Raw genomic sequence first — 23,707 nt, 5'->3', positions numbered from 1 at the left:
AATAATAATAATAATAATAATAATAATAATAGTGGTAACTAAACGCATGGAAAATGCTTGCTCTTACGCATAATTGAAAAAAATACTAATTAAATCACATTGAAATTAACCATTTTTCGCCTATCTAGGATTGACAAAGATAAAACATTTTGCAGACGGATCATGTTAGGGAAGATACAGGAAAACAACCCACTCACTTGTAAATACGTTGCTTTGCCAATATCTTAATGATTCAGATGATCTTGCTTGATCCAACAATTCCACTTAAAGAAATTTATCCTTAGCTGTACTCATGCAGGTAGGTATTCACTGCGTACTTGTTCATAGTAGCATGAGAATGTCTTATCTGTGGGTGCTGTTGAAATGAACTGTATTGCATTCACATCGTGGAATAGTACACAGCTACAAAAAGAGAACGAGGCTAACTAAAAACCATTTAACAGATACCTGTCCCCCCCCCTTTTAAAAAAAGAACATTTCATTGTGATTAGAATACTCACCAGCAGACCTACCCTCTTAACAAACTTTCCAGTGTATAATACAGTATTGTTAGCCATAGGTACAATGTGGTACAGCAGATCTTTAGAGCTGCTTCATTTATCTAGTGGACTCCTGATCTTGTTAGAACCTGTAAACTGAAGTCTTTCTTCCCAAGGCTACTGCTTCACTTCACCTGATGCACCTTTCTTGGCTGGGTTTGCTTAACTGAGCTTTTTGTGATTGTTTTGCCAGCATGGGAGGACCTACTATGTTTGGGACTCTATGCAAAGAATATTCAGAGGAATTATATGCCTTTAAAGGCTGCCTGTTAACAAAGGGTTAAATAATTTAGGCATTAGATGAATTGGGGGCCCTGCCAAACAAGTGTGGCTAAGGTCTGTCCTTTTCCTGAACATTCATGTAACAAAACCCCACCTCCTGTTTGTCCTCACATTCTCTCTCCTCTTAAGGATCATTGTTCGCTTGTGGCATAATAATAATAAAAAAAAAAAAAGTGAAATTGAGTTGTCATCAGACAGGTAATGAAATCCTGAGTGCTGAAGAACCTGAATTTATTTTCTTTTCTTTCTTTCTTTTTTTTTTTTTCTGAGACAGAGTCTCCCTGTGTTGCCAGGCTGGAGTGCAGTGGAGGCGCGATCTTGGCTCACTGCAACCTCTGCCTCTTGGGTTCAAGCGATTCTCCTGTCTCAGCCTCCCGAGTAGCTGGGGAGGCTACAGGCACATGCCACCACCCCACCTAATTTTTGTATTTTTAGTAGAGATGGGATTTCCCCGTGTTGGCCAGGCTGGTCTCGAACTCCTGACCTCAGGTGATCCTCCCACCTCGGTCTCCTTTCAAAGTGCTGGGATTACAGGTGTGAGCCGCCACGCCTGGCCCAAGAACCTGACTTTTTGACAGGTAACAAATACCATTTTCTTTTTTAAAAAGTTACTCCTTTTAATTTTGTTAGACTGAAATGGCTTGTCTGTCAATGTATTTTCAAAGGGTAGTTCATTCTTGTAAAGGACATAATGAGTCTACTGTTCAATTTTTTTTTTTTTTGAGATGAAGTCTTACTCTGTTACCCAGGCTGGAGTGCAGTGGTGTTATCTCAGCTCACTGCAACCTCTGCTTTCATTCAAACGATTCTCCTACCTCAGCCTCCTGAGTAGCTGGGATTACAAGCATGTGCCACCATGCCTGGCTTAATTTTTTGTATTTTTAGTAGACGGGGTTTCACCATGTTAGCCAGGCTGGCAATATTTTTATATTATGACTAAGTATAATATGGGTCCTGTGTGGCTTGTTTAAAATACATTGCTCTGAAACCCTTGGGCATTTAGTTGTTATATTGACTTGTGAATTTGCTGAGATTTAGCAACTATTTCCGTAGTATATACAGTTCCCTTTTTTTCTAGTGGCTTTCAGTTTCATAGGTGAGTGTCAAGAACATAGCCTATGAACTGCATGGGATTCTGCCTAAAGTATTTTAAGAAAAAAGAGCAGGTTGGGCGTGGTGGCTCATGCCTGTAATCCCAGCACTTTGGGAGGCTGAGGTGGGCGGATCACTTGAAGTCAGAGTTTGAGACCAGCCTGGCCAACAGGTGAAACCCTGTCTCTACTGAAAATACAGAAATTAGCCGTGTGTAGTGGCACATGCCTGTAGTCCCAGCTACTCGGGAAATTGAGGCATGAGAATCACTTGAACCCGGAAGGCGGAGGTTGCAGTGAATTGAGATCGCGCCACTGCACTTCAGCCTGAGTGACCAAGTGAGAGTTTTTGTCTCAAAAAAAAAAAAAAAAAGATAACCAAGGAAGGGACTAGAAAGCAGATTACAATAGCAGGAAAAAGAATAAAAATAGAAGCCATCTGTAGTGAAAATAGTCCAGCAAAATGAATTAGAAAAGCAATTTTAAACAAAATGTATTAATTGGATTGGTCAGGAGTAAATAATGAATTTGTATGTTTGGGTGCACAGAAAACCCTATAGATGTGATCATAGGAATATTTGTTTAAAGTTGAACCTAGGAACAAAGGCATTTTTCTAGATAACTATAATGCTATTATCATACCCTGGAAATTTAACTTTATACAGTACATTATCTAATAAACAGGGTCACATTAATGTGTCCCCATTTGTCCCAAAAGTGTTACAGCTTTTTAAAAAATCACAAAATATGGCCGAGTGTGGTGGCTCACGCCTGTAATCCCAGCTACTCAAGAGGCTGAGGCAGGAGAATGATGTGAACCTGGGAGGCGGAAGTTGCAGTGAGCTGAGGTTGTGCCACTGCACTTCCAGCCTGGGCGACAGAGCGAGGCTCCATCTCAAAAAAAAAAAAAAATTACAAAATACTTGATAATGTTTTAAAACTGCAAAATAGTTAATATAATACAAAATCAAATGAATTTATATTTTCTATTAGAAAAGCAGTTTTAAAGGGGTGCTTTCTTTTATGTAAATAAAATTGAAGCTGACAAATTTTGAGATTTTGTATTTTATCAAATTTATATTTAGAAGGTGTCTTTTGCAACTTATTTGCTTAAAATTATACGTGGAGTTGGCCGGGCACGGTGGCTCACGCCTGTAATCCCAGCACTTTGGGAGGCTGAGGCAGGCGGGTCATGAGGTCAGGAGATCGAGACCATCCTGGCTAACACCCCGTCTCTACTAAACAAAACACAAAAATTAGCCGGGTGTGGTGGCAGGCACCTGTAGTCCCAGCTACTTGGGAGGCTGAGNAAAAAAAAAAAAAAATTACAAAATACTTGATAATGTTTTAAAACTGCAAAATAGTTAATATAATACAAAATCAAATGAATTTATATTTTCTATTAGAAAAGCAGTTTTAAAGGGGGTGCTTTCTTTTATGTAAATAAAATTGAAGCTGACAAATTTTGAGATTTTTGTATTTTTATCAAATTTATATTTAGAAGGTGTCTTTTGCAACTTATTTGCTTAAAATTATACGTGGAGTTGGCCGGGCACGGTGGCTCACGCCTGTAATCCCAGCACTTTGGGAGGCTGAGGCAGGCGGGTCATGAGGTCAGGAGATCGAGACCATCCTGGCTAACACCCCGTCTCTACTAAACAAAACACAAAAATTAGCCGGGTGTGGTGGCAGGCACCTGTAGTCCCAGCTACTTGGGAGGCTGAGGCAGGAGAATGACGTGAACCCGGGAGGTGGAGCTTGCGGTGAGCTGAGATCGCGCCACTGCACTCCAGCCTGGGCGACAGAGTGAGACTCCGTCTCAAAAAAAAAAAAAAAAAAAAGAAAGAAATTATACCTAGAGTAAAAAAAAAAAAAAGGGATCTCATTTCAATGCAGCAGATGACAGTTTTGGATTCTTGGTCTAGCTTAATTAGTAAGTTGGCTTAGAATCACATGATTTCAGACCTGAAAGCAACCCAGGATTTTCCAGAAACCCAGGGTTATGGATGGGAACAATGAATCATTGGTGTGATTACATTATCCTTTAACCGTAATGGGTTTGCCTTGCATTAAGTGACCAGAGGGAAATAAAGCACCTGTTCCTTAACTCTTGTGGCATTTCAACAGTCATCTTCACTGGGCTTGTGCCAGTGGGGAAAACAGATGACAAACCGCAGTTCTGTTTTTTGGTTTTAAGCCTAATAATAATAATTAATGGCAGCAATTACTATGTGCTTGTTATGAGCCAGGCTTTAGGCCAGGTGTTTTATACATATTAACTTCTTTGTACCTTGTAATAATTATATAGAATTAGGTTCTGTTGTTGATAACTGTTTTATAGATGAGGATACCGAGGTGCACAGAGGGTAAGCAGGTGGACCAGGGTCACTTAGCCGGATTTGAGCCCAGGGTGGATGAACACTGGGCAGCCCGTGCTTCATCAGTGCAGTGCCCTAAGCTGCTGAGTATTTCTGGGCACTTTTTTTCTCCATTTATTCATGCCGTCTGTGCGAATGTATATGGAAAACCCATTTTGTGCCTGATACTACTAAGATTGAGGCCAGAGATGCTAAATAAACGAATAGTGAGGAGCCATGCCATTTGTAATTTACGGTTTGGAGCACAGGCATTAATTCGGTATTTACCTGAATAAGAGCAATGATATATATATATTTTTTTTTTCTGAGGCGGAGTCTCGCTCTGTCGCCCGGACTGGAGTGCAGTGGCCAGATCTCAGCTCACTGCAAGCTCCGCCTCCCGGGTTTACGCCATTCTCCTGCCTCAGCCTCCCGAGTAGCTGGGACTACAGGCGCCCGCCACCTCGCCCGGCTAGTTTTGTATTTTAGTAGAGACGGGGTTTCACCGGGTTAGCCAGGATGGTCTCGATCTCCTGACCTCGTGATCCGCCCGTCTCGGCCTCCCAAAGTGCTGGGATTACAGGCTTGAGCCACCGCGCCCGGCCAAGCAATGATATTTTTATTCTCAGAATAATCTTTCATTGTTATGATCAGAGTTACAGAGGAAGATGATGGTACAAGGGAAACTACCTAGGGAGAGCTGACCTTGTTGGAGGGAGTGAGGGCAAGTGCCCTGGGTAGTGAGATTGAAACCAAGATCTGCAAAGTGAGTAGTGTTAACTAGTGACAGATGGATTTGAAATCTAGCATTGCCCTTGAGCACGTTGGTCACTTTGCGGTGATGACCTTGAACAGGTTACTTTACCTCTCTAAGCCTTACTATCTTCATCTGTAAAATGGATGATTGTGAGAATTAAGAACATACAACATACTCAGCACAAGGCCGACACGTAGTCATCAGTAGTTTCATTTTTTATTACCGTTTGTATTTTCTGTTCATTTTACTGGGAACTTAGAAGAGACACTTATTTAAGTCTCTTACTCTGTAGCAAGGGCCACTAAATACCTGGGAATAATTAACTTGGAAAATGGAAGCCTGAATGAATATTTAATAGTGATCTTCTTTTTTTTTTAGACAGAGTCTTGCTCTGTTGCCCCAGCTGGAGTGCAGTGGCATGATCTCGGCTCACTGGAAGCTCTGTCTCCTGGGTTCAAGCGATTCTCCTGCCTCAGCCTCCTGCATAGCTTTGAGATTAAAGGTGCACACCACCATGCTCAGCTAATTTTTGTATTTTTAGTAGAGACAGGGTTTCACCATGTTGGCCAGGCTGGTCTCAAACTCCTGACCTTGTGATCTGCCTGCCTCGGCCTCTCAAAGTGCTGGGATTACAGGCGTGAGCCACCACGCCCGGCTTTCATGGTGATCTTCTAATAGGCCAAATGTCCTCAGTGTCTAGGATATGGGAAAGGCCTTTATGGGACTGTTGATTTGAAGACACATTCAGAGTAGAGCTTACTTGAAAACAATTGGAGTATGTCCGGAATATACTAGAATTTTAAGACGCAAGTGTTAGATCACATCTTCTACATTTCTGATGGTGGTCAATCTTGAATAGCCAGGCTAATGCATATTTCCTGTGCCAATAGCCATAGACTACTTGCCCAGTGATTTTTTTTTGCCACAGTGTTTGCAGGTGTATGTGGTTATTTCTTATAGCTAAGTGTGCAGGGATCCTTGTGCATCCTTTGAGAAAGGCGAGTCTTGCTTTTGTCTCTCTGGTCTGTGAAGATGTACGTGTATATGCAGATATCCAGTCCAGCTTTTTTATTGGAATAATACCGTTTTTTTGCACCTTCTGTTGTTCTTATATTTTGAAGAAAAAAGTACCACAATTCAGCCAGTGGTCATCCTTATGTATTATTGTTATTGTTATTATTATTATTGTTATTATTATTATTTGAGAGAGGGTTTCACTCTGTTGCCCAGGTTGGAGTGCAATGGTGAGATCATGGCGCGCTGCAATCTCTGCCTCCTGGGCTCAAGCAGTCTTCCCATCTCAGCCTCCCAGGTAGCTGGGACTACAGATGCCTGCCAAAAAAATACTTGGCTAATTTTTGTGTTTTTTGTAGATACGGGGTTTTGCCATGTTGCCCAGGCTGGTTTTGAACTTCAGAGCTCAAGTGATCTGTTTGCTTTGTCCTCCCAAAGTGCTGGGATTACAGGCATGAGCCACTGTGCCCAACCCATACTTAATTTTTCTTGTACACTTGCTAAGTGGTTTAAGTACATTATCTGATTTAATCCTTCTAGTAGCCCTATGAAAGAAGCACTTTTTCTCCATGTAAGATCCCTTTATCTCTACGAGAAAATTGAAGCTCTCTCAGAAAGGTTAAGTAACTTGTTCAGGGTCACACAGCCATGAGTGGCACATTTGGGGATTTGATCCCAGATATGAATGACTCCAAACGTGAACTCTAAACACTTTGATACTGCCTTTCAAGCTAGTTATTGAAGATGATCAAACCCCTGTGTCAGTGGAGGAAGGGTAGTTTATGTCAAGAGATGTATTATACTTCTGTGGTCGTAAGAGTGGCTTATAAACGATGTCATGTCTGAAAAGCATTGGGAAGCTTGTTGAATTTAGATTAGATTTATTCACTGAATCAGTAGATGTAGATATTTTAGTAGTGTCTTTCTAGGCTATTATCTCCTCCTTGAGGAACTCTGATATATAACAACTGAAAATTAAGTATGCTTATGAAATATTAGGAGTTTATGTTTAAAATAGCATTTTTACTTCTTCCTCATTCGTGCCATTTGTCTTCCTCAGCTTCTGTGTTAACAGCTTTGCCATTTTCAGGTCAACTACTGTTTGTTGCCTTAAATCTATCTGGGAGCTGCTTCAAATCCATTTGGAAGCAAGGGGAGGATACATTATAAATAAATGATATGTTCAGAGATGGGTGGAGTTGGAAAGACGTATCAGTGAGACCAAAGGCCAGTAAAGCTTTTGTCTGTCAGCATCTGATATCACCACAAACATATTGGGCTGGGCTTAGCTTGCTTCTAGACCATCTGGATTTATCTTCAGCTGAGCTAAACCTAGGAAAAAAGAAAAAAAAAAATTTGGATTTGCTCTGCAGTTCTTATTTTGTTTTTCTTCTAATGCAAACCCTGCTTCAAAAATTAAGTGTTGATTTTGACTGATGATAACGAAACAGAAAGACAACCTGATATGCTAGCTAAGGCGGGGGGAAATGACAAAAGCCTCAGAGAGAAAGAGCCAAGTATTCACTTCTCCAGGGCGTTTCCTTCTCTAGTATTGGTTTTTCCTAATTCAGCAAAAGAGGAAGAAAGGAGTGTGGGGCTCTTCTTTATTTTATATATCTATATGTATATGTTACTTGTATTTATATATTTGTTTATATTTTTAATTAATTAATTAATTTTGCGACAGAGTCTTGCTCTGTTGCCCAGGCTGGAGTGCAATGGCACAGTCTTGGCTCACTGCAACCTCCACCTCCCGGGTTCAAGTGATTCTCCTGCCTTAGCCTCTCGAGTAGCTGGGATTACAGGTGCCAGCCAGCACAACCGACTAGTTTTCGTATTTCTAGTAGAGACAGGGTTTCACCTTGTTGGCCAGGCTGGTCCTGAACTCTTGACCTCAAGTGATCTCCCCGCCTCGCCCTCCCAAAGTGTTGAGATTACAGGTGTGAGCCACTGCTCCCGGCCTATATTTTTAAATCACAAAAATAATATATACAAAAAAGTTGTTAATCCTGGAATGTACAAAGTGAAAAAAATGAAAGTCCCCCTCCCCCATCCCACTTCTGTTTACCTTGGCATATATTTTCTGGAGTCTTCTTTTTTTTTAATTTATTTTATTTTATTTTTTGAGATGAAGTCTCACTCTGTTGCCCGGGCTGGATGCAATGGTACGATCTTGGCTCACTGCAACCTCTGCTTCCCAGGTCCAAGTGATTCTCCTGCCTCAGCCTCCCGAGTAGCTGGGACTACAGGCGCCTGCCATCATGCCTAGCTAATTTTTGTGTTTTTACTAGAGACAGGGGTTTCACCATATTGGCCAGGCTGATCTTGAATTCCTGACCTTGTGATCCGCCTGCCTCGGCCTCCCAAGGTGTTGGGATTACAGGTGTGAGCCACCGCGCCCAGCCTGGAATCATCTATGCATACAAACGTGTATACACATATATACACACTTAATGGAATCATGCTGCATGTTGTTCAGCCGTTTGCTGTTTCCTGTTTGTGCATCATGGACATCTCTCTATCTCAGCATTTACAGATTCACCTCTTTCCTTTGAACTACAAGGTATTCCATGACTACATCCTACTTTATTTAATCGTTTCCTTACTAATGGACATTTGGGTTATCTCACCTCTTCCAGTTATAAACATGGCTCAGTGAGCAGCTGACACACGTGGCTTTGCCTCTGGGTGCTGATCTTTCTGAAGGATACCTGCCTGGAGGTAGGGATGCTGAACCAAAGGTTATGTGAACTCTGGACTTGTCATTAGCCCTGCGTTCGGATCAGGGTGAAAGTGTGAACACTGGCCTGTTTCAGATGGAGTCATTTATTCTTGTGGCCATTTTCTGTTTCCACAAGGCATGGAGCTCACAGCCCCATGTGTAGGCAGAGTTATTTGATGGGGATGACAATTTCTGCCTATTTCATCCTTTTGAAATGTATAAAGGTAAAAGCTTTTTCTCTTGAATCTTGCTTCATTACAGATGTACTCACAGAGAACTCTAATATGTTAAGTCTGCTCCTGGAATAAAGCCAGTCTTGCTTTTCCTTCCCACTCCCCAAGTTCATTCGTTTTCCTTCTGGATATTTTGTTCATCTTTGGACTTTGATTTACCGACAGGATCACAAGATTAGCTTTCTTTGAAGAAGGCTCCTGCTGGCTTTGTTTAATTTGGTCAGTGTTGAGCCCTTCCCACTGAGCTCCTTCCTGGCCTGCCTGCCTTGGCCACGTGTTCCTTTCCAGGTTAGGTGCACTGCAGACCCTGGATGTAATGACTTGAGCACTGACAGCTTCCCAAAGTTTTCTTCAGGCAGGTAATGAATCACGTACCAGGAGGGAGTGAATGAACCCCTGCTGACTGCTGGACACCCTCCTTACTTCATTATCTTCTCCATCAGGGACTGAGCAAATCATTAAATTTTTTCACTTTACCAGTTTTTTTTTTTTTTTCCTTAAGAGTTGGGTTGGGGTCTTGCTGTGTTGCCCAGGCTGGCCTCAAACTCCTGGCCTCAAGATATCCTCCTGAATCTCAGCCTCCTGAGTAGCTGGAACTACAGGCACATGCCACTGTGCCTGGCTCCCAAATGGTTTTAACATTGGACTATGATACATATTAGGCCACAGCTTACCTTTGTCAGCTGCATTGCTCATGCCACTCTCCCACGCCTTTATTCCCCAAGTCCTTACTACCTTCCTTCCCACCATGGCAGCCATCACTAATTGATCATGTTCTTTTGAACATGATCCAGTGAGCCAGACAAGCCCTTGGGACCTTTCTTGATACCCCAGGCAGCCCGTCCTACCAGGTTGGAGTTGGTACAACTAAGGGCCTGGGAAAACCCTTCCAGGGTTCATACTTGAGAGGGTTTTTGGGGAATGCTGAGTAGTACCCAGATTTGTGGAATTCTTGGATTACTAAAATGTAAAAAAGAATGTTGGGAGTCTTGCACAGGATTGCTAGCTTTTTGCTCTTTATATAAAAGGCATTGACACCTCCCCAAACCTGTCAGATCTACTCTCTGCCATTTTATAAAAGAAGGAATATTTTGTCACCTTCCCAAAATAAGAAAGACATAATCTCAGGATAAAGGGGAGTCCTTTAAATTGAGAGATTCTAGCTACATAAAAAGTCCAGTGCATCGTCTTTCTTTTTCCCAATTTGTTATTAAACAATTGGTTATAGACCTAAGTACCATTTAGGAACCCATGTCGTAAGTTTCAGACTGCCAGAGGTGGTGGCTCATGACTGTAATCTCAGCACTTTGGGAGTTCGAGGCAGAAGGATCACTTGGGCCCAGGAGTTCAGGACTAGCCTGGGCAACATAGTGAGATCTTGTCTCTACAAAAAATAACAAAAATTAGCCAGGTGTGGTGGTGTGAGCCTATAGTCCCAGCTACTTGGGAGGCTGAGGTGGGAGGATCACTTGAGCCTGGGAGGTGGAGGTTGCAGTGAGCCAGGATCACGCCACTGTACTCCAGTCTGGGTGATAGAGTGAGATCCTGTCTCAAAACAAAATAAAAATAAATAAAATAGTGTAATTGGAAAGAGAGTGAATTAGGGGAAAAACGAGTTACGGTATTGCAGCAAAGGTGTCTTTGGAAACATGAGCTGAGGACACAGCCCGAAAAAAGTCTAGGGAAAAAGTATTCCAAGAAGAGGGCATAGTAGATGCGAAGGCCCTGTCATGAGATGCGCTTGGCGTGTGTGAGGGACAGAGAGAAGCTGTGGCAGCAGAACATAGAGGAGAGGAGGAGAGTGGATGGGGGTGCCCAGGAGGCGGCAGGAGTGGTGGGGGAAGCAGGGCCTTGTTAGTCATGGCAGGGGATTTACTGTTTATTTCTTTTGCAGTGGGAAGCCATTGGAGGGCTTTATGTAGGAAGGGGTTTTGATCTGAATTTTACATTGAGAAGATCACTCTAAGTGCATGGTGAATGGATTGTGTGGGGCAAGACTGCAGAGTCATTAGGAGGCTGTCTTAGCAGTCTGGCTGATGGATGGTGGTCACCAGGAGTAGGGTTTCAGCAATAAAGTTGGCGATGAGATTTAGGATACATTTGGAAGTAGTGCCAACAGGACATGTATCTCCAGATAGCACCTACCATGGTGCGTGAAGCGAATGAGCTTCATAAATACGGGCTGAATGAGGGAATCCAGTTGGTCTAGAATGTAACAGAGGACTGCCCTGTTCATGAAAGGAATTTGTAAAATTTCCTCCTAATAGTAATCATTTTTTTGTCACACCCTCACTTAGGTTGAAATTTCTCTTGAAGTTTATATACTGGTACTGTAGGTACCTCACAAATACACTTTCTCTAAAATTTCCCAAGTCCTTACTACCCTCCTTCCCACCATGGCAGACCTGAAGCTCAACAATACAGGTAAGGTAACATCCGCTCCGTCGAATAAGATAACCCCTTATCCAGAAACATGGATATTTTTGTTGTAATGAGATTGAAGAACAGAAAATGTAGGCTTGTGAAAACACTTATGATTATATCAATAAAAAATATGTGTGTGAGAAAAACACTGTAAGGAAGTAAAACAAAATTGTGATAATGATTGTTTATTGTGGTGGTTTACGGTTAAGGTGACCAGGAATAATTTATTATGGAAATAATGACACGTTGTTTGTTTCTGAGGCAGGGTCTTGCACTGTCACCCAGGCTGGAATGCAGTGGTGTGATTATGGCTCACTGTAGCCTCAATCTTCTCTCTCAGATGATCTTCCCACCTCAGCCTCCCAAGTAACTGGGACTACAGGTGCACATACCACACCTAGATAATTTTTAAATTGTTTTTGTAGAGATGAGGCCTCACTATGTTGCCCAGGCTGGTCTTGAACTCCTGGCCTCAAGTGATCCTCCTGCCTCGGCCTCCCAACATCCTGGGATTACAGGTGTGAGCCACCATGCCTGGCCTCAGTCATAGCACTTCTGAGCACAGTTCAAATGACTGAGTGGGAAATGAAGGTACTATGAATAATTATACATACTGTGATGACAAGAGAAAATCAAGACTGTCCCAAGCAGCCCGGGCCATATGGTCACCCTACTTATGGGCAATATTTTACTTCTCTGTTTTTCAAACTTCCTGAATTATATTATTTAAACATTAATTTAAATTTAAAATACGTAAAAGAATGATCTTGCTTTAGAATATTTGCTTTCAGAGGTCACAGAACATTTCTTTGGCTCTTTCACCAAGCACTAAAATGTTTCTTGCCTTTTGAAGTGGTAGGGATACATGGAGACATTAGTCTCAGAGAATGGGTGGTCTCAGAGGACGGGGATAATCCATCTGGGAGGCTTTGAAGCTGTGATCACCCCCCTCTGCCCTCTACCATTCTCATGAAAGAAGGGCCTAGCATAGCACTTACAGACTCCAAGATGACCTTTTTCTGTGACTAATAAGATGAGGATCCTAGTAGGTTCAAAATGAACCTAAGGGTTTGCTTAGATCACTTAACAGGCCTGTTCTCCTTTGCCTTTCCCAAAGCAGTGTTACAGTTAAAGGTTAGTTTGTGGGATCTGGCTTTGAATTTTTTTCTACTGAAGTTTGCCAAATATAATTTTTTTTGTTTTTTTGTTTTTGAGGTGGAGTCTCGCTCTGTCACCCAGGCAGGAGTGCAGTGGCACGATCTTGGCTCACCGCAATCTCCGCCTCCCAGGTTCAAGCAATTCTGCCTCAGCCTGCTGAGTAGCTGGGACTACAGGTGCACACCACCATGCGCAGCTGATTTTTTTGTATTTTTGGTAGAGACGGGGTTTCACCATGTTGGCCAGGCTGGTCTTGAACTCCTGACTTCAAGTGATCCGCCCGCCTCGGCCTCCCAAAGTGCTGGGATTATAGGCGTGAGCCACAGCATCCAGCCATCAAATATAAATTTATATTTGATGGATTTGTGTGTAGCTTCATGGTAATGGGGCATACAAGTGATAGTTTCATTGGCTCATGTTTGAAGTATATGAAACAAAATTAGAGATTTTTTTTTTTTTTTTTTTGAGATAGAGTCTAGCTGTATTGCCCAGGCTGGAGTGCAATGGTGCGATCTCAGCTCACTGCAACTTCTGCCTCCTGGGTTCCAGCGATTCTCCTGCCTCAACCTCCCAAGTAGCTGGCACTACAGGTATGCACCACCACACCCGGCTAATTTTTATATTTTTAGTAGAGACAGGGTTTTGCCATGTTGGCCAGGCTGGTCTTGAACTCCTGACCTCAGGTGATCCACCCGCCTTGGCCCCCCAAAGTGATGGGATTACAGGCATGAGCCACCATGCCTGGCCAAAATTAGAGATTTTAAAAATATGTTATGAATAGTCTTTTACAACTAAAACTGTATTAAAAGTAAATACCAAGGGGTTAGGGTGCCGATACTTACCTCTATGGACTGTGGGGCAGGTTATGCCATTTAGTTAACGATAAGACATTGAACAAATTAGTTCTTCCCTTGCTTTTTTATTTTTTCTACCTTCAAAATGGAGAGAACTAAATACCTTGGCTAAGAAAACAGTGAACACTTCCTTGTAACTGTTCACTACCTTGTGAAAGATAGAGGCACTTTAAATCTCAAATAAGTCAATCATGTGGTCCTGGAATAGGTGCAGGAATTCTCATGTCTGAGTCCATCATTTCTCTGGAGCCTCATTTTCCTCTACCCTGCCCATCCCAGTCCAGTGAATCACCTCCTGATCCCACACATTGCTTGCACCTTCTTGCCTCCCTACATGGGTCATATTGTACTCTGCACCTGGAACCCATGCCTCCCATATTACCTTCTTCATTAATGCAATGAAAAGGTTTAGTGATGGCCAACTGGGACACCAAAGCAAGGCTGGCTGCCTGCCTGGGTTCAAGTCCAAATTCTGTCACTTAATAGCTATGTGACCTTTGACACATTACCTGTTAACTTTTCCATTTCTCTGTTTGCTTAACTGTGAAATGGGGATAATATTAGTACCTATCATTTTTGTTTTTGTTTTTTAAATTTCATTTTATTTGTGTATATTTTTTGAAAGAGATGAGGTCTCGCCATGTTACCCAGGCTGGCCTTGAACTCCTCAGTTTAAGTGATCCTCCTGCCTCAGCCTCCCAAAGTTCTGGGATTACAGGCGTGAGCTACTGTGCCCAGATGAACTGACTATTTTTATAAGGATATATGTAAAGTACTTAGAACAGCAATTATCCTTTATAAGCACTTTCTGTGTGTTATCTTTTTTTTTTATTATTTAATTTTTTTTTTTTTTTTTTTTTTTTTGAGACGGAGTCACGCTCTGTCGCCCAGGCTGGAGTGCAGAGGTGTGATCTCAGCTCACTGCAACCTCCGCCTCCTGGGTTCAAGCAGTTCTTGTGCCTCATCCTCCAGAGTAGCTGGGATTACAGGTATGCGCCACCATCCCTGGCTAATTTTTGTATTTTTAGTAGAGATGGGGTTTTGCCATGTTGGCTAGGCTAGTCTCGAACTCCTTACCTCAGGTGATGCACCTGCCTTGACCTCCCAAAGTGCTGGGATTACGGGTGTGAACCACTGCGCCTGGCTCCTGTTAATTATCTTTTGAAGTGCGACCCTTCCAGTAAGCAAATGTCCACTAGCCAACACAGGATTTGTGGCCTACTGACCTAGGTTTGAGTCTGAACCCTGCTACTTTGTGTTAGATGACATGGGACAGTTATTCTACTTCTTTGAATGTTAGTGTCTTCATCTGGAGTGCAAGAAGTACACTGTTTATGAAGTGCCTGGTTTAGTGCTTGACAACTGGCAGATGCTCAGCAAATGTTAGTTTCCTTGGTTTACATCTGCCTCCCTTTGTAACACTGTGTTTGTTGCCTGATGCTTGTACCTGCTTGGTTGCATCTCCTCCATTAGGCTGAATATGTTTTAATTTTCTTTGTCTCTGCACATAAAAATTTGTTTTTTGGTTTATTCATTGATTTCATCACTCATTTCTTCATTTTATTCATTTATGCTTTTTTTTTTTTTTTTTTTTTTCTGAGACGGAGTCTCACTGTATCCCCCAGGCTGGAGTGCAGTGGCGCGATCTCGGCTCACTGCAAGCTCTGCCTCCCAAGTTCACACCATTCTCCTGCCTCAGCCTCCCAATTAGCTAGGATTGCAGGCGCCTGCCACCATGCCCGGCTAATTTTTTGTATTTTTAGTAGGGACGGGGTTTCACTGTGTTAGCCAGGATGGTCTTGATTTCTTGACCTTGTGATCCGCCCACCTTGGCCTCTCAAAGTGCTGGGATTACAGACGTAAGCTACCACGCCCGGCCACATTCTTTTTCTTGTTTATTCAAAAATCATTTAGGTGAGCCACTTGCTAAGTATGTTGGGCCCTACCAAGGGAATGTACCCTTCTTCCAGCTAGAGTCAAGAGTAAAACTGATGAGAGCTTGAACTAGGCCAGTGACACTGGAGGTTGAGAGACAGGAATGGACTTAGGAGGTATTTAGAGAGAGGACTATAAGGGCTGGCTGACCACCTGGGTTTGAAAAGGAATCAGTGACAGTTTCCAAGATTCTCACTTGAGCTACCATGTGGATGCTGACATCATTAATGAAAATGGGCAACATAGAAGATAGTAGAATTGTCTAGGGTGTAGAAGGGCAGGGAGAAGGTATCTTGTGTCCACCAGCCTGGTTTGGACACAGTAAGTTTGAGTTATGTGCAGAGTGTCCGCATGAAGAGACCACTAGGAGGTGGCTGGTCCACCCTCAAAGGCAGTTCTGATTCTGGACACCTTTACACATGATATGGGAATGGAGGTAGCCAAACCAGAGAATAAGTGTAGAGTGGAAGGGAAGAGGGCTGCCAGTGGCCCACTGCGGAAGTGCCCTGATTAAAGTGGAAGGAGACAGGGAGTCTGTGGCTTCTGCTGGGAAGCCACATGTGACACCTCACCACTGAAACTGCCCATGTGCCCCACCAAGAATATGCCACTGTCTGTGCACATCAAAGCCAGCCCTTGGGTAGGCAGTACAGAAGTGAGGAGAATGCCTTCTGTCCCATCATGGGCCTCGTTGCAGGCCCCAGGCTGCATGCAATGTCTGTCTCCTTCTCCTGCAACACGTCTCACAAAGAATTCTTCTTGAATACATGCTATGGTTCCTCTCTCCTTGTAGCTGCCCATCCTCATTTTTCTTCCCTCCACTGGATAAGCATAAGTGAGGAAACACGCCAATACCTCCTTCCCCTTGTACACACATCCACTGCTGCTTCGCTGTCTGGACCTCCATCACCTCTGGCCTGCACCATTAGTCATCTCCAAACAGGTCTCCCTGTTTCTACTTTGGCCCCCCTAAAGTCCATTCCACACCCAGCAGCCAGAGGGATCCTGTTAAAACATAAGTCAGGTTAGGTCACGCACCTGCTGAAAGTGCCCCAGTGGCTTCCAGATTCCTCACTGTGGTCCACAGGCCTGGCGTGACCAGGCCCATGTCTCTTTCTCTGAGATCCTCTCCCTCATCCCTCACACTCCAGCACACTAGCTTCCTTCTGTTCTCCAGATGTGCCAGGCTCTTTTGGCCTTGGCTTTGGCACACACTGCCCACTCTTCCTGCAGTGTTTCTTCCCCAGACTGTTTTGTCCCCGGTTTTCTTTCTTCTGTCAGGTTTCAGCTCAAAAGTCACCTCCTCTGAGAAACCTTCCCTGACCACCCACATATGAAGTAGTCCTCACCAAGTCCTGGTAGTCACTCTCAAAAACATCACCCAGTTTTGTTTTTCTCATTAAGCTTGTTCATTATCTTGTTCCTTTATTTGCTTACATGTTTACTTTGTGTTCTCTCACTATTATGTAAGTGAAGACTGGTACTCAACAAATACTGGTTGAGTGAATTCGCCAGGGCTGTCGTCAGCACTGACATCAGAGGAGCCTGAGCTTTTTTGTTGGGAAAGGAAGAAGGGCCTAGTGAAAAGGAAGAGGTTGGAGTAAGGGCTGGGATAATTGATGGACCAAGGCCTTGGAAGAGGTAGGGGAAAAGATCCTGAAGATGGGGGAGTTTGGTGCTTTGAGACTAAGGGAAAGTGGGTGAATATATGGGTGGATTACGAGGAGGCAGAGGACCACGATAAAGAACTACACCTGCTGGTCTTACTGTTTTGATGAAGTGGAAGGTACGGTTGTCAGCTGACTGAGGGAATAGAGAGTAGGGGGTAGGCAGAGGTGAGAGGCTGGAGGGCGGAGTAAAGGTCTGAAGCTGCTGGGATGAGTCTGCTGGGATCTTATCTCCTGAACCCTGGATTCCCACTCAACAAGTGTTAGTTTGCTTAGTTTGCATCCTCCTCCCTTTGTAATGTGGTGTTTGTTGCCCGATACCTTGTACCTGCTTGAGGAACAAGGCATCAGGCAATAAACGCAGCATTACAAAGGGAGGAGGATGCAAACAGTAACCTGGTCATGGAACCAGTCACAGAAGTGGTGGGATTTTTCTTCAGTGGTGGGTGGCACAGGAGAGAAAATGGGGGAGACAAATGTTAGGTTGATCCAGGTTCAGGGCCCTGAGATACAAGTGGCTGGTCTGGCAGTGGGACAGGGAGCTGAGGGTGCAGAGGGAGGGAATGTGACACAGTGGAAGGACGGGAGGTCCAGAGGGAGATGGGATGGGTGGGTGAGGGCTCTAGTGGTTTCATTCAAGTGGAATAGCCGATTGGGTGAGAATGAGGAAGTGAGATCAGGAAGGGCAGGCCCTGGTGGTCAGAGGGAACTTCTAGCTTTACATTTCATGGCCAGGGCTGTGGCCACATGGGGGTTGATAAACAGAGGGTTAGGTAACAGGAATGAAAGAGGTAGGCTAAGGAAAGAGCCCAGAATGTTAGGGCTTTACTCATGATCAAGGCCCTCCTTGTAGGAGGTCGGGAAAAAGTGGGGAAGTCAGTGTGGAGGGGTCAGCAAAGCCACAGGCAGGAGGAGCAGGAAGCTGGAGAGAAGCAGGTCTTGCTAGGAAATGAGGAGGAGGAGGTTGGTTTCATTTCTAGGTTCTAGGTACTTCTTGGTAGGTTATTGTCTGGAGATAACAGTGACTAGGACAATTTGGTTTTCTCCTGGTCCTGGGATAGAGGGGAGCACATGAGGATTGAGCAGCTGGTTCTTGGGAGAGTTATCAGGGAGGGGCAGGTGGAGAAGCCGGGGTGCAGTTAAGATGAAGTTGCTGAAATGGGTTTGAATTGGGGCATTTGCAGCCCTGACTTGAGTTCCCGAGGCATAGCGGAAGGAAGGGTTAGAGGAGGAGAGGGTGAGCCGGGCCAGGCACAGTGGCTCACGTCTGTAATCCCAGCACTTTGGGAGGCCAAGGCGGGCGGATCATGAGGTCAGGATATAGAGACCATCATAGCTAATATAGAGACCATTGTGGCTAACACAGTGAAAACCCATCTCTACTGAAAATATAAAAAATTAGCCGGGCGTGGTGACGGGCGCCTGTAGTCCCAGCTACTCGGGAGGCTGAGGCAGGAGAGAATGGCGTGAACCTGGGAGGCGGAGCTTGCAGTGAGCTGAGATTGAGCCAGTGCCCTCCAGCCTGGGTGACAGAGCGCTCCCCCACCCCCCACCCCCCAAAAAAAAGGAAGAGGAGAGGGTGGAGGAAGAATGGAGTCAGATCCAGGTAGAGATGAGAGAACCCCAGAGGGTGGATATTGTTGGAGGCCCTTCAGTTTGGGCAGACATTGTGGCTCATAGTAGGAGGGTGTTTTGGACATGAGGGTTGTGAATGAAATGGGTTAGGCCAGGCATAGTGGCATGCACCTGTAGTCTCAGCTACTTGGGAGGCTGAGGCAGGAGAATCGCTTGAGCCCTGGAGTTCGAGACCAGGCTGGGCAACATAGCAAGACCTTTCTCTAAAAAACAGAACTAAGCTGAGCGTGGCGGCTCACATCTATAATCCCAGTACTTTGGTAGGTCAAGGCAGGAGGATCACTTGAGCCCTGAAATTCAAGACCAGCCTGGACATCAGAGCAAAACCTCGTCTCTACAAAAAAACTTAAAAATTATCTGGTCATAGTAGCATGCACTTGTAGTCCCAGCTACTTGGAAGGCTGAGGTGGGAGGATTGCTTGAGCCTGGGAGGTTGAGGCTGCAGTGAGTTGTGATCACACCACTGCACTGAAGCCTGTGTGTGGCAGAATGAGACCTGTCTCCAATAAAAAAAGAACTGAAAGAAAAAAATTTATTAACATAAAGAAATGGGTTAGGCTTTGGGTTTCAGGTAGCATGTTTACAAAACAGCTTTATTGATATATGATCCACATACAGTACATTTACCCTTTTAAAATGTGCATACAGGCCGGACGCAGTGGCTCACTCCTGTAATCTCAGCACTTCACGAGGCCAAGGCAGATGCATCACTTGAGCCCAGGAGTTCCAGACCAGTGTGGGCAACATGGTGAAACCCTGTCTCTACAAAAAATACAAAAATTAGCTAGGCGTGGTGGCCCATGCCTGTAGTCCCCCCAACTTGAGGGACTGTGGTAGGAGGATCACTTGGGCCTGGGAGGTTGAGGCTGCTGTGAGCTGTGTTCATGACACTGCACTGCAGCCTGGGTGACAAAGCTAGACCGTGTCTCAAAAAAATAAATAAAATATAAATAAAATGCATATAACTCAGTGGTTTTCGGTATATTCACCGATACGTGCACCTATCACCACAGTCACTTTTAGAGTATTTTCATGACCTCAAAAAGCAACAGCTCTGTACCCTTTGGCTGTCTCTCCCCTACCCACTAAGTTCTTCCTCCAGTCCCAGTCCTAGCCCCAACTGTAAGCAACCAGTAGTCTATGTTCCATCTCTGTAGAAGTTTCTGTTCTGGACTTTCATGTGAATGGAGTCATATGATATGTGGACTGTTGTGACTGGCTTCTTTCACTTATTGTAATGTTTTCAGGGTTTATCCAAGTTGTAACATGTATCAGAACTTCATTCCTTTATATTGTTGACTAGTAACTCCACTGAGTAGATATACCACATTTTGTTTGCCTGTTGATAAGCATTTGGACTGTTACGACTTTTTCACTGTTATTAATTAAGATGCTATGAATAGTCATGTACAAGTTTTTATTTCTCTTGGATATATACCTCGGAGTAGAATTGCCAAGTCATAAGGTGACTATATGTTTAATTGTTTGAGAAACTGCCAGACTTTTCCTAAGGGCCTGCACGATTTTTTATTTCCCCCAGTAGTGTATGAAGGTTCTGATTTCTTTACCGTCTTGCCAGCATTTTTTATTATTTGACTTTTTAATTCTAACCAGACTAGTAGGAGTAGAGTGGTATCTTACCATGGTTTAGATTTGAATTTCTCTGGTGACTAATTATATCAAGCATCTTTTCATTTGCTTCTTCACCATTTGTATATCCTTGGAGAAATTGTTCAGGATCCTTTGCTTGTTATTGAGTGGGGTAATTCATGTTTTTATTATTAAGTCGTAAGAGTTCTTTATATAGTTTAGACACAGTCCCTTAGATATATGATATGCAAATGTTTTCTCATTCTGTGGGTTGTCTCTGATGGTGGCATTTGAAGCACAAAAGTTTTAAATTTTTATGAAGTCTAATTTACCTATTTTTTTGTTGTTGCTCATGCTTTTGGTGCCATATCAAAGAATCCTTTGCCAAATCCAAGGCCATGGAGACTAACTGCTGTGTTTTCTTCTTTGAGTTTTATAGTTTTTTGCTCTTACGAAATGGTATTTGATCCATTTTCAGTTAATTTTTGTATGTGGTATAAGGTAGGAGCTCAACTTCATTTTTTTGCCTGTGGCTATCTACTTGTCCCAGCACCATTTGTTGAAAGGATGATTCTTTCCCCATTGAGTGGTTTTGGTGCCCTTATTGGGGAAATCAGTTGACTACCTATAGGTTTATTTCTGGACTCTCAATTCTGTTCCTTTGATCTGTTTGTTTATACTTATGCCAGTACCACAATGCCTTGAGTGCCGTTGGCTTTGTAGTAAGTTTTGAAATTGGGAAGTGGGAGTCCTCCTACTTTATTCTTCTTTTTCAGGATTGTTTTGGCTATTTGAAGCCTCTTGCAATTCCTGTGAGTTTTAAAATCAGCTGGTCAGTTTGTACAAAGAAGTCATCTGGGATTCTGATAGTGATCGTGCTTGAATCCATAGATCACTTTGGGCAGTACTGCCATTTTAAGATGTTAAATTGTCTTCCAGTTCATGAACATGGTATGTTTTTCTGTTTATTTTAATCTCTTAATTTTTTCCAACAATGTTTTGTGGTTTTCAGAGTATGTAGTTTGTACTTTTGTTAAATGTAATCCTAGGTATTTTATTCTTTTGATGCTATATTTAGGTAGTACTTTGATGGGAAGTCATGATAGTACTTCTTACTCTTACCAGGTGAAGGGGTAGAGTGAGTAGAATTGAAAAAACATTTTGTTGGCAGGAGAGAGGGCAGGGCATTTTCTGCTGTTATTCAGGAGGTTGTGTTCTCAGGTTTTTCACAATCCTGGGGCAAGGCATCGAGGAATACATCAGCTTTCAAAGAACTCCATGCACCCAGCTACCAATGATTTCCCCCTTTTCCCATCCTAATCAAAACCCTGTGTGGTGGTAAGGGATGACTGATGAGTGAGTAACCGAAGATAGCTCTTGGTTAATAGAAAGGCAATCTGATTGGACTAATTAACACTAATATTTAAATCACTGATACCACTCCCCCAGCTTCTGAGATTTATCCGATGTTCCAAAAGATCTTGGTAAAAGTGGGAAGTGGGAAAAATGCTTTTGGATTTGGCTTGGGAGGTCAAGGCAGTTTTTTGGTTTTTGTCTTTTTAAACTTGCTATATCATAGTTATATGTATTTTTGAGGTACATGTGGCATTTTGATACATCTGTACAATGTGTAATGATCAGATCAGAGTAACTGGGATATCCATCGCCTCAAACATTTAAGGGCAGTTTTTGAAGAGAGAGGATGTCACAGTATGAGTTAGGAAGCACCTATGCCAGTGGTCATTTCGCTTCTTTCATGTGTCATTTTTCACAGCTTCTTTCCTTTTATTCTGTTTAGTAACTGGGATACTTCTTAGTGTGAGTACAAAGGGAGGTGGAGGTCAGGGCCGACATGCATATGCAGGTATGTTCTCAGTGTCTGTGTCTCAGGTAGCACTTTTCCAAAATGACATTCAAATAATTGTGAGGTTAAACTTCAGTTTTTTTTGTTTGTTTGTTTCTTGGATTTTAAACCCTAAATTTGGCCTACTATCAAGTTCATGACCATAAATGGAATTTCTGTGTCATAGAGATTAGCAAGTTAGTGGTTTCTTTGATTTATGTCCTATGAACCAGTATTTTTTTAGATTGCTAATAAACTTTAAAAAAAGATGTGTTGTCATATCCTCTTTTTTTTTCTTTTGTGATGAATGGTGGAAAAACTTAAATGCAATTTTATTTGTGTTTCTAACTTTAACTGAGTATCAGAGTTCTGCTGTTTTTCCATCTTGGTTTGCCTTTTCTAGTTCTAATCTGGGACTGAGGGAGACAGTTTGGGCCTGGTTTGCAGATGGTTCTGCTCGCTCTGTGGGCCCTCCCCGAAAGTGTACGGCTGCCTGCCTTCAGCCCAGCTTTCATGTTTTGGTGCAGCTCTAATTTCTTTTTCTTTTTGTTTGAGTTCCTTTGATTGCCCAAACTGGGGTCACCTTCAAGCCACTTTGAGTAAAGGGATGCTTATGCTAAGGACACTGTGCATAGGGAACCTCAGAGATGCTGGACCCTGAAGCCACTGGGAAAGTGGCCCCAGGCAGCCCTGCAGATTTTAGCAACAGAAGCTGGCTCCTGTGATTCAGCTTGCCTGGTGGCCAATTTCTGTGGCCTTCAGTATCTTTTATGTACATCATGGCTCATATCTACTTGTGTTATACGAGTATAACACAAGAAACTCTGGTCCCTCAGAACCCCAGCTGTGATGTCATTATCTCTCCAGTTTCTCTTTCATCACTTTCCAGGCTCCATTCTTAAAGAACCACCAAATGTAGTAATATTTCCTAGTTCAAGTACTAGGAGGGAGCCATTGCCCAGCGCTTTCTTCTTTTTGTGCCAGGCTGTGCCCTAGGCACCCTCTAACCTGTGGACTGGCTTCTTTCGAGTATGACATCCATTCCATCCCTGATCCTCCCTACTGTGTCTGGGGAGGGTCATGAAAGCTGGCTACCGGTAGATCTGCCCTAGGAGCAGGACCTTCGTAGGCTCTTCCCCAGCAAATCTGGGAGGGCCCTGGCACCACCACAGATGTGTCCAGTGCAGAGCCAAGGGCATAGGTAATATTGAGAGCAGATACGGGAAAACTTGGCACGTAACATTGAATTTAAAATAACCTCACAGATGGAATATTCTTAAGAGATGAAAGTAAGGAGTCAGTGATTTTTTTATTTGAATAGAAAAATAGCTGAACATGTGGGAGGAAATGAAACACAGTGAAATTAACTTGATTGCTGTTTGTTTTTTGTGGGGAGGGAATAATAAAAGTAACAGAGCACATTAGGTTTTACTTTCTTTTGAAAAACCTGTTTTGTTCTTAAACTCTAAAAGTAACAAATGCACTGTAATCTTTTGGGGAAATAAAAAAAAAAAAAAAAAAAAGGAAGTGAAAATCAGTCATAATCCTACCACCCAGAAATGACCACTGTTAATTTTTAACTTTGTTGTGTATAAGCTCCAGTTAT

At 43.2% G+C, this 23,707-nt stretch overlaps 1 protein-coding gene across 3 annotated transcripts in view; it reads left to right on the top strand.

Annotated features, from left to right (window-relative positions):
* Window positions 1–23,707, top strand: part of LOC108517883 (sorting nexin-10) — an 84,070-nt gene that overhangs the window by 23,751 nt on the left and 36,612 nt on the right. The gene's annotated exons all lie outside the window — the stretch shown is intronic.

The sequence above is a fragment of the Rhinopithecus bieti genome, unplaced genomic scaffold (genome assembly GCF_001698545.2).
Source record: "Rhinopithecus bieti isolate Rb0 unplaced genomic scaffold, ASM169854v2 scaffold_40559, whole genome shotgun sequence".
Lineage (NCBI taxonomy): Eukaryota > Metazoa > Chordata > Mammalia > Primates > Cercopithecidae > Rhinopithecus > Rhinopithecus bieti.
The sequence above is the reverse complement of the archived record's forward strand: the minus strand, read 5'-3'. Positions and strand labels throughout refer to the sequence as shown.